The sequence below is a fragment of the Aphelocoma coerulescens genome, chromosome 7 (genome assembly GCF_041296385.1).
Source record: "Aphelocoma coerulescens isolate FSJ_1873_10779 chromosome 7, UR_Acoe_1.0, whole genome shotgun sequence".
Lineage (NCBI taxonomy): Eukaryota > Metazoa > Chordata > Aves > Passeriformes > Corvidae > Aphelocoma > Aphelocoma coerulescens.
The window spans coordinates 26,409,533-26,421,274 of record NC_091021.1 but is presented as its reverse complement, the minus strand read 5'-3'; the positions used below and the strand labels follow the sequence as shown (position 1 = coordinate 26,421,274).

Genomic DNA, 11,742 nt, shown 5'->3' with positions numbered 1-11,742 from the left:
GGCTGAAGGACTGTCTACATGCACAGAATTCTGCCCTGGCCTTTATGGAATGAGTAGAAAAAAATAGAAGACAGAGATACAAGCTACTGCACAGGACTGGATAAGTCTAGAAATGTGATTCTACGTTTTTTGGATAGAGAAAGCTGTATCCCATGCCATCAGCATGCACGAGGACAGCAGAAATGTGACAGAAGGCATGAGGGCAAAGCAGAGGGCACGTGCAATCCCCTGACAAGACAGCTTGAAGGAAAAATGGTAAAAATCTTATCAAAACAGAAAGCAAAGGTGTTAAGTCATAGTTTTCCTATCACAAAGTCGACTTGAGAGAAAGGTAAAGAGGTAGGTTAGGATCAATTTCACATGGCCTCTGGTTTTGTTAACACCTTTCTCAGGATGATGGGAAAAGTTGTTTTCTGGAGATCATTCTTCTCTATCAGGGGGACCTGGATAATTGGCTAAATTCAGCCTGGCAAGGTGAATCCCTTGTCAAGCAAAGTCTGAAATGCTGTCCACTGACTCCTTCCTTCAGTCTCAGTTTGGATTTTTCTGTGTTTCTCCTGTGTCTCTCCACAATTGCTCCATCAAACCTGAGCAACATAACAGAGAACAGGCATTCCCAAACAGGCAAATATCCCAGAATAGTATGTATCCTCAATATCTGCTACAGGAAACAAATTTCTCAAAACTGCCTTTCAGAAGGAGTTTTTAGAGAATAGTTTATTACAAGATGGACTTGAGAAAATTAAGCACCTTCTGTTCTTCACTAGTTCATGTTCTAAACATTTTATTAGTCAACTTTTTCAGTTTTTTGAGAAAAGAGGGGTTGAATCAAGAATAACTACCCAAAACTTGTTCAAATCTGAATTAATAATAAAGGGAAAATCAGGGCTTTTTCAGTCCAGACTATCTTTTATTTCTTTTTGTCACCTTTTCAAAAGGAAGCAAAAGAAAATATTAAGATAACAACTCAGTTGTCTACACACTGGCAGATTAGTGCTGCTGCAGACCCTGTGAGGTGCTCAGGTGAGACTACCAGGTGTGTGTCAGGATCTAGAGAGTAACTGCCCCCTTCTGCAGTGTTTGAAGAGCCTGGTTATGGCTCTTTCTCTGTATTTATGCTCTGGCAACTGAATTGGTGCCGAACTATCGTGGTTGCATGGAAAACAGCAAGGGCAAAAAGTGGCCTAACGCATCCAAAACCTGAACTGAGGTCTTAAAAGAAAAACCAAGGCAGTTTAAAACTTTTAATCTGATTTCTAAAGTTGGCTGAAATGTGTTTCTGGAACAGTTAGGGATTTGTGTGACTGAAAATCTCACTAATCTTGTCTCCAATCTCCATTACATTCCTCATGAGAACCATTACAGACCTGCACATTTCTTAACACAAATGTACATTCTCATCAGTGGAAATAGGACTGGAGTCCTCTCCTTTATCAGCTCCATTTACTGTTGCTATCTGAATCCAAAGTTTTAAAAAAAAAAGGATTGCTGGCAAAAATGAAAAAAAAAATCAAAAAAGAGAAAACAAAAGAACACAGAAAAACAAAGATCATATAAACTTTATGCCTTGAATAAAGATGAGTTATTTATATTACCACTTTACCTGAAGATTTTATTCATACATTGGTAGAGACAATGAAGAGTTATCCAGTGATTGAACCATTCCTTGGATTAGATTACAGATGTAAAAACACTTCATGAAAGATACCTGAACAGAAAGCCAATTTTGTGGGCTGCTTCACTAAAAAGTAAAAGTGTATTTAGAAGTATCTAGAACAAAAGCAACATTAAGATATCTGGAACCCACTTAAAGTCACAGACCACACCATTTTGCAGACACTTATAGGAAATTCAAATCAAAATCACAATTTTGACTCCAGCAGAAATCACTGGTTCAAGGAGACCCTAACCTTAACATCCACTAGGCTTAAAAGGAATTTCAAAGTCTTTGCTCTTTGAAAAGGAAAAAAAGCATGACTAAAATTTCCATTATCTTAGCCATAGAAAATAACTTAGAAAAGTTATTGAAGTATGAACTATAATAGCATTGCGATGCATTATTTATTACACAAATTTATTGACCATAAGCTTTGGAAATGTTTTATTATTATACAGAAGTGCCAAGCATCAATCACTTTCTTGTGAAACACCAAGGAAAGAAGATTGACCTCTCTGGTATTTATGAAGCAGTTCAGGATATATTTCCATATCTCCCAGAATCCTACAGCCACAAAGTGACCCAGGAAGAGGGGAAGTTCATCTGTAGAGTGTGATCTGGGTGTCAGATCTTTGTGGCTTTCCTAGAATGGAGCAAACTCAGGATACCTATGCAAACAAGCTTTAACAAATGATTTTGACAATCAACTCCTGTTGAGTTTGTAATTGGCAGTGATCTGACCCCTCCAGAATGACAGCAGTCCATTAAGATTATTCATATCCCAGAGCTGCCTTCAAGACTGGATTTCAGGATTTCAACATTTCTGAAGGTGGTCTGCCCACTTACTGGAATTCAGGCTGTTTGTTTAGTCATCCAGACCTGCTCCTCTCTAAGGGCTGGGTTTTCCAAGCACCCCGGAGGGTTTGAAGACTCTGCCCAGATGGCTTTTAAGGACAGGTGGCCACACACTGTCTCTCTGAAAGTGGCCCTCTCTGGCTATGTAGGACAGCCCTGGAGCTCTGCAGAGGCACTCAGATCTTTCCCACAGCTGGGAATTACATCTGTGCTTCCTCCTATGCTTCTCAGGTAACCAAAAGAGATCAGGTTCTGCCTAAGTATTCAAGCAGGGTATAAATTACTTCTCAGGAGGAAAGGTCTTCCGCAAGAAATTGTTTCCAGTCTCAAAGCAGCCCAACACCAATTTATTTATTATTTCCCTACCAAGCAGCACAGCCCATAATCTTTACTTCTGTGCTCTGTTTTTGCTTGAATGCAGGTCTGTGACTAGTCGTAGATCAGTGGCATTGTTTTTTTCAAGGTGGTGATTGGTAGGATGAATTTCCAGAATTGTGAAGCTATTTCAGCTTTGTCATATTTCTTTTTATGTTCCCATACCTTAAAAAATAAAACAAATACCCCCAACCCCAAATTACCAAAGCACACTCTGTATTTTCATTCCTGATCACAGGATGAAAAACTGGTGATCATTTTCAGCCCCAGAAATGACTACCAACACCTCAATTTCAGAGCTCCTCACAAAGAAAAGTATTTTCAAACATCCATTCCCTGAAAAGTGAAGACATTTATGCAGGCACAAAAAGGAGACACCCCATTTCAAAATTCAGTGCATACAGGGAGACACTATTAAAGTGTGCAGGGAAGCAGCTACCTCTGTTGTCACAGTATGTTTAACCAGACAAGTGACAACAGAACCCGTTTTTCCTCTCCATCACCAGAAGAAATATTGCTTAAGCTTCTATACTCACGACACATTTTTGTCAATTCTTTTCTTAAGCTACTCCTGTTTGCTCAGTGTATTTAGCAGACATTTATCTCACTCTATCAGCAAAGATTAAAGACTCATACTACCTAGTAATCCAATTACCCTGCATGAGAAAAGCAGATGTATCTTTGGTCAGTGCCCACAGAGCTCCAGGAATTCATCACAATATAAAATGAAATCTAATTAATTGTGTGCTTTGGTTTAGCTTCATCCACATCATTATTTCATCCGTTTCTAATGGATATGTTAGCAGAGATTTAATAGTTTTAAATGCAAAGAGCCAATGGGTCACCTTACCCTAAAGTCAGTATTCTGATAATTATATTTTCAAAGAATTGTATCTGAAGAAAGTTACTTGTGGTGGGAGACACAAAGGAGATAGAGTTACAAAGCCTTGGGATAACATAGCAGTTATGCAGAAGTCTGAGTGTTTTACCAATTCCACTAACCCTCATTTTGCATTTTGAGAGAAGGGGACTCTCCTCTAATCTCCTTTGGTTCTTCAAACACATATTTTCCCACAACCTATGAAAGCATCTGGGGGAACCCTAAAGTAGCACAACACTTATCCCAATCCCAGAGGCAACCAGTCATCTGAGTAAGGTTTGGTGAAGAAAAAAACCAGCAAGCCCGCAGTATAATGCTATAGATAAATGGGTAGGTGTTATATAATGAAAAGTACACTGGGGAGTAGAAAAAAGGGCCCATGGTCTGCTTGGAGTTACTGGGGTACTACACTGTGTCCCCAGGCTGGGATAGAGTCACAGAAGAGCTGAGAGAGCCAGAGGATAAGCCAACACGTCTGTAAAACTGCAGTAAAACAGCAGAAACAAAGAGAGCTTCTCAGTATCATTTAACCAATATAGGGTTATAAAGCAACTTGCCCACAGCTGACAAGTCAAGTTTTTTAGATAGTGAGAGACAATGGCTGGAAACATAAAGCAGACAATATAGAATATAAATCATCACAGTAAAGTTGCAAAACACTCTGTTGACAGCAAAGTGATTAGCCATTAGGAGAAACTACTTAGAGATGTGGTAAAGTCTTCATTATCTGTGAATGTTGAATAAAGGCTAAAAGCTGTCTGAAATATATGACATAATGCAGACAGAAGTTATAGGGAAAAAAATACACAGAATGCATTAAACCAGAGGTCAAATTAAGCAGTAGTAAAGTTTCTCCCCCAACCTTGAAAGCAACTGAAAATAACATTATTTTCTTGAATGTATTAAAAAGAGATAAGGCATAAATATTTTACTGACTCTGAATAGTTTGTCTGTAGGAAAAGAAAATGTTTTATCCTTTAAGTGGTTAATATCTTGTTTAATCAGTGCTTCCACTTTGTGATATACCAGATCTGTAGGAAAGGAACTGGGAAAGAACAGCAAGGTCTGTCTAACCAAATAAACAATCTCTTATGAATGTCAACATCCATCTTTTCTGAAAGCATATATGACATTTATTTCCATAACTCCACTCCTTTTTAAAAAGCAAAATCACCATCCATGGAGCCAATAGGATTTTAGGAACTGAATTGCACTCTCTTGTCTCCTGCTGCCCTTACTCTTCTCCTTGCTATCCTGCAGTGTAAGTTGGTAGGATGTAAAGCAAGCTTCCCTCAGCATTCCTGTGGTGAGCACGCAGGTTTGTAGTAAAATGTTTCCTTGGGCACAAACCTTAGATGTGGGCCTGACTGCTGCAGGGGAGTCAGCACGTGGGCACAGAGAACTACAGGGGTGACACCGACTTAAACAAATTTTACAAGTCCAAACCCAAAGCCCTCCTCCAGAGGAATGCTACAAAACGCCTGACATGACAAACCCCCCGTACTTTTACAGAGGTACTGAGCTGCCAGACTGTTGCATCCACAGGCTCCATATAGAGAAGCCGTGAGAAACTGCTGTGTCCCGTGGCCATGATCAGAACAGTGTGGCTGTCACACAAACTCATGCTGTGTTTGTGTGTGTGCATGAACACATGCTGTACTTTGAACAAAAAGATGTGGCATATGCTTCCAGCCTTCAGTCAGGGGTGCAAAGCAAGGTAAAGGCATGAGAAGGCAGCCAGACTGCAGCCCACCAACCCAGCAGCTCCACCAGTGTCACACCTGTCCTCTGTGCAAGGCAGCACTCAGACCAGGTATCTTGTGCAGCATACAGTCAAGCCAAAATGGGAAGAGTGTGTTAAACCAGCCACAAAATACCAACTGTTTCACTTGTTTTGAGGGTGATGCTCCTGGCTCGTGGCACTTCTTAAAAGAAAAAAAAAAGAAAAAAGAAGGCATATTTTTAACAAAATACAAGCAAACTGTGCTCCAAACACGTGTACACATACAGATTCAGGCAAATCTGGGGAGTTGTACCACAAAGTAGTGTTAATTTGACATTGAGCTTTGCTCCCTGTTGATTAATTGTCAAATATAAATGAAATTCTGTGTTCACATTGCAAACTACACACAGGTCATTTAAACTTGAAGTTGAAGAATATGAAAGGCCCGAAAGGGAAAAGAGAATCAAGGGGAAGCAAAAAAAGAAACCAAAACAAAACAAAAAAAAATGCAACAAGAAAAAAAAAACCCAAAGGAGGCAAGGACATGATGACAGTTCAAAGAAAATATAACACAAAGATTATTCTATTTGCTTGAAGCTGCTGCACCGCTACTGAAGTTGCCTACTTTATGAGGCTGGTCTTAAAGACAGATACAAAGGGAAAGTTAGTCAAAAAATCAATCCTATTCTCTAAGTTCCCACCAGGTCCCCTGCATCCATCAATAAAATAACTGATGCAGTATTTTTTGTTCTGTGCACTTCGGCCTTAAAACAAGTAGAAGAAAGTATTAGAAGAAATCACACACAGAATCATGCAAAGCCATTGTAAAATTGAAATTACTTGGAAAATTCCATGAATGAAGCTAGAAGTGGACTCATGCAGTCCTCCTTTGTCCCACAGGGGAAGTTCAAAAGGGCATCTCAAACAGGTATTTCACAACCATGGCTTTCTGTGTGAATGAAAGGCAGAAACCCCACTGAGCGGCTTGCAAAATGTCCGAAAGCACAACAATCTATATTTTCTTCAAAAACACCACTTAACGTCTTTCCAAAAGACAAAAATGGATATAAAAACAGAGGATTTACTTAACAAGGTGTAAATGAATTAGATTTGAAGTGAATGCAATCTACCAACTGGTCAACATACCTATGCAAAGCAATTTCTGAATAACCAAGCAGCCTTTTCCTCTTCAAGTAAAGTATTTCTAATAAAGTAGAACTTGAAGCCTTCCAAGTCATTTTTTCTACTCGGTCTTGGAGAAAGAGCAGCTCACTGCACAGAGACTGCAAAGTATTGCAAATCCCTGCCTCTCTGTAGTGCACTGAGGCACACAGAGGTAGAGATCATTACTGAGACCTTCAGAAGCCACACACAGATTGGCTTTCACTGGGCTCCTCAAGGCCTTCATGTGGCTCCTTCTTGAGGAAAGGTGATTTTTACTTCTTTAATCATAAACTCATTATCTCAATTTGATGTCTGCTTGCTAATCTCCTGCCGATGCAGTGACCTAAATTTAGCACTCAGGTTTTCAGAGTCAACACCAGCTACAGCCCTCTGTTGGTATCAGGTACAGAAATCTCTTTCAGTGATCCTGCTTTTTATTTAAAAGTTATGCACTGTCATTCTGAACAATTTAAATAAGCTGCTTATTACAGTTTCTGTCAGGTTCTTCAAACTTGGCATAACTGCTATTGAGGCAATAACACGAAAAGTTCCATGAAATAAAAAAAAAGCAGAAAACCTACACAGGCTTTGAATAAAAACCGGAGTAGTCACTGGTGTGTAACAGTTAATTAGTCTCTTTTTATTTCCAGTACAGAAATGGAGTTTGACTTTCTACAATATATAACCAATCTCCCTAAAATAGACATTGCAAGGTAGTTGTGACTCTTAATTGCTTTTGTTATTATTGACTCACTGTGGTCAATCCCTTCAAAGAGCTGAGCTACAGCTTGGCAGCTGCAGCTTCCACAACTTCAGTGGGATTTGCAGGTGTTCAGCAACTGCCTGGATGTGGTTGTTTGCTGTTTTGACAGCTATGCTATGCACATCTTTCTCACATAATAGAATAACACCTTGGGAAGCCACAACACAGGTAGGATGAAAAACATACTTGTTGGAGTCTGTTTCTCTCTTTCTTCTGGATGAAAATATGTTGGAAACCAGAGCTAATTTTCACATTTGGCTTAGTGTAGGTACTTGTGTGGCATACCAGCCCTCACTGGTTTGCCCTTATGTAATTCTAGGCACATATATTTCACTTGCAGTTCTTCCACTTCATCTCCAATGTGATTTACATTTTTCAAGTTTACAGGCAGTGATGCAGTTGTGGGTACCACTGACAGCCAGCAGGCCTCTGATGGGTCTCACAAAGAGGTTCCTTAAGCAGCCAAGCAACTAATTGTAAAGAAATTGAGTCCAACAAGGCAATGCTGTGTGAGCCAACAGTACCAGTAAACCAGAGTACACCAGTGATGATTCAAGAGCCTGCAGGTTGCTCATATGCCCTCGATGCTGAGAAATATTAAAGGAACCCAAAGATAATGTAGCACTTGGGGGTCCCAAGGCTCTCTGTCTGCAAAGACACTGCCATGACACCAGCAAGAAACCAGCACAAGAGAAGAAGGTGTGGAATCCTGCTCCTTGCAGGCTTTATGCCAATGTCAGCCCAGCCAAAGGATGGCATCCCTCATGTGTGCTTCTTAAGCAGTAGCATTAAGGGTGAGCTTTGAGCAATGGAGCCAGTGCTGGTTATGGAATCGCTCTCCAGACCTGAATTATGAGAGGCTGTCAGCACCTTTCATCAACATGCATCATATTGCTTAGTTAATGGACCCTGAAAAGGATCTACTATTTTTCAATATTTTTTCCCATTATTGTAAATAGATGAGATTCTGCTCCAGGCCACATAAGAAAGATGAAAAATTAAGAGGAAGAGACATGAATAAATGCAGAGAATGTGAAGAAAGAATGTGATTGCTCTTATTTTTTTCCCTCAGCAAGGCATTTTCTTCCCCTTGAAAAAACTAGCAGTTGCCCTGAGAAGAAGCCAGCTGATGTTACCTGCAATGCAAGATGGGCCAAGCATTCAAAAGAATCAATACTTGCAGTAAAAAAAATCCAAGTATTTTACTAGTTTAAACATTGTATCAGCATTCATTTTTTTTCCTAAATGGTGATTTCCTAAATGGTTAGTGGCATGAATATGAAATCTAAATGTAAAAAAATGTTAAGTTTTTACACAGCATTACACAGATTTTATCAAAGCAGTTCATATAGCTGTAAAAAACATTTCTTCTGAAATAAGAAAGCTACCTACATAAGCTGTCTGGTTTGAAAAATGACCTCTGTGAATCCTAAGAAATGAACCAAACCCCACATTCTCGAAAGCCCTATTTTTAATACTACTTTTAATCCAAATTTCAGCAATCCATCTGTGCACTGGAAACAGAGTTACTGAACTTCTCCTCATTTAAACCTGTGTAAACACATACAAAGTCACGGCAGTGCATGAAAACAGAGAATCTTGACAGAGACGGTTTGCTACCATTTGCAGCCTGAGATGAATGTGGTGTGTCTCTTCTCAAATTAGTTCCACCTTTTTCTTCTGATAGAAACAGGTTTCAGCTTTCAGGGTCTCTCAGCTGATATATTTATTACTTATATGCATATGTTTTTTTGCTATTAATTTGGTAAGGAAAACCAAAGCAAATTTAAGAATAGATGAACTCCGTAATTTGCAAACCTGACACTGAGCACTGTGAGAAATTCAAAGGATCCTTGCTCTGGGGACTTATCTTGAAAGTTTAAAGGAAGGAAACAGACTGATAACCCTACCTCCACAGTATTTCCACAAATATAATCTGGATTCCCTCCTCCCTGGGTTTTATTGGTGGGGTGTCTTTTGGATTTTGTGGTTTGGCTTTTTTTCACTGAACTAGTTAGATAGATGCATGAACACAAAATGAGCACAGAGAAATTGTAACTACCATAGTCCTGACTGCTCAGTTGAATCCCCAGGGCACCATTTAATATTCAGATGCACAAAAAACCCATTTCATAATGCTAGGGTTGGGCTTTGCCACAAACCAACAGATGCTGGGCAATTCCAAGTTAAGGATGACACTTCATTACCACTGTTCTTAACAAGGGAAAGCAAAAACATGTAAATTAAGGGTATAATTTCAGCCTTTCAAATGAATTCTTCAGGATTTATTGGTGTGTTACAACAGTAATGTTATTTTAAGAACAGTTTTCTGTATGTTAAGTGCCAGAAACCTTGTCTGTGTTCAGGCAATACTAAGTATCAAAAACTGTAAGAAAAGTAAGTGATAAAACTGAAGAGTCAGATTCTCAGTGAATTGCTAAATAAACCCCTGTAAAAATCGAACCATATTGTTGTGAGGGGAGTGGGAAAAAGACTGTGATGGTGTGAACTTCCAACATCATACCAAGTGCAAACACAGAAGGTAAAGCTTGGCAAAAACTGAAAAAGAATGTTGCTGAACTACTATTCACACATGGAACATAAAACACTGTGGAATTAATTCATCTGGCATAGATAGTTCTGTCTAAAGTCTCATTTTCTAATTCTTTATTTGTGATGTCAATTCACAGCAGTAAGAGACAGAGAGCATCCAACTTCTATACACAGAGTTCTGAGACAACAGTGAGTCTTGGTGATATTTATTTTAAAACATAAAATTAAAGGAACGGTTATTCTCTCATGTGTAGTGACTAATTAAATGCCTGAAAATAATTAGATTTAATATAAGTGATACAATAAACAAGAAGCTGAATGGTACAAAGTACTGAACATCTCCAGTATGGGGCTACATCTGTAGACATTTTTGATGTGATCCCTCCTTATCTTTTGCAATTCTTTACAGGTGTATAATTTATTAACCTGTGAGAAGTCCATGTGACACTCTCAAATATTTTTTATGGAGAAAAAAAGTGAGATCATTTCCTAGTAATACTTGATCTTTTTTAAAAAAAGAAAAACTAATGAAAGAAAATCTACCTGAAAATTAGAACATTTGTAACTACAGATTCTGATTTTCAGGTTGCTCATTAGTTGGGTCCCACCCATGACACAGGATTATATAAATAAGCTTAAAAAATAATACAAAGAGAGAAAAAGACACTTCAGCAATAAGAAGCATGAACTTCTGTGAATCTGAATTAAAGAAAGAGACAAGAAATGGAAAAAGAAAGAAAAATATCTAGCTTAGTAAAGACCAAAGGGACAGTACCACGAATATAGGATTGCATAATATGAAACACATCTTCAAAGCAACTGAAGCTTAAAAATTCAGAGAAAGTCTTTGAAAGCATGTACAACCACACAGAAAACTATCTGAAAGACACAGGCACGTCTGGAACATACCTGTCAAGACAAACTATTCAACTGTATGTCTGAGGGACTGTTTTACAGGTCCAATGTACATTTTCCTGAATTCATGCCTTTTATAAATTCATGCCTTGTTTAAAAAACCATACTACACAAGATATTTAAGCACAAACAGCCTTTAATGCTAAAACCAAAAAAATTATCTCATTCACAATGAAAGATTTAGGCATCTTATGAAATAAGAATACTGGTATACTTCAAGCAGTTCCTTATTTCACCCCACAACAAACTCAGCTGGATGTTTGCATATTCTGGGACAACATGCTCAGAACCATCAAAGTACTGTGAATTAAAAAAAACAAGAAACAAAACCCCAAAACAAACACCAAAAACCACTAAGAAAACATAAAAAAACCTAAACTAGAAAACAACCCATGAAATGAAATAGAATACTCACTAGGTAGAAGCAGTCAAACAGGTCACTGGGATACAGCAGCAAAACCAAAAAACCACACCTGTAAGCCTTTATCAATTTAAAGGCAGCTTCACTCAGGTGTGTAGCAGGGGGTAAGGGGCAAAAAAAAACCAACCCCAACCAAAAGAAAATAAAGTTTGAGAAGAATACAAATGTATATGGATTATGTTTCCAGAAAAGGCACTGTTCCTACCTTGCTATAGTGGTTCAGAAATAATATATTTATAAAACATAAAATATTTAAAGTTGTCAGCAGTGGCAAATTTGTTCAAGTTCTTATGAAGAAAATTTTTTTTAAAAGAAGTGTGCCTTTTTTTAGTTCCACTGAATTCTCCTAATGAAATACTTTGAATCAGCAAGTGAAAAGGACCACTGAAGACAGCCTAAGCTTCCTTGATTCTAGACGATATGAACATCACACTGT

At 38.4% G+C, this 11,742-nt stretch overlaps 1 long non-coding RNA gene across 1 annotated transcript; it reads right to left on the bottom strand.

Annotated features, from left to right (window-relative positions):
- Positions 1–1,611: 1,611 nt before the first annotated feature.
- LOC138113113 (uncharacterized) lies at positions 1,612–11,352 on the bottom strand. The gene is made up of 3 exons (XR_011152003.1): positions 11,301–11,352; positions 6,331–6,439; positions 1,612–5,692 (listed from the first exon to the last, which is right to left on the bottom strand). It is a non-coding gene; the product is annotated as an uncharacterized lncRNA (long non-coding RNA).
- Between the last annotated feature and the right edge of the window lie 390 nt (positions 11,353–11,742).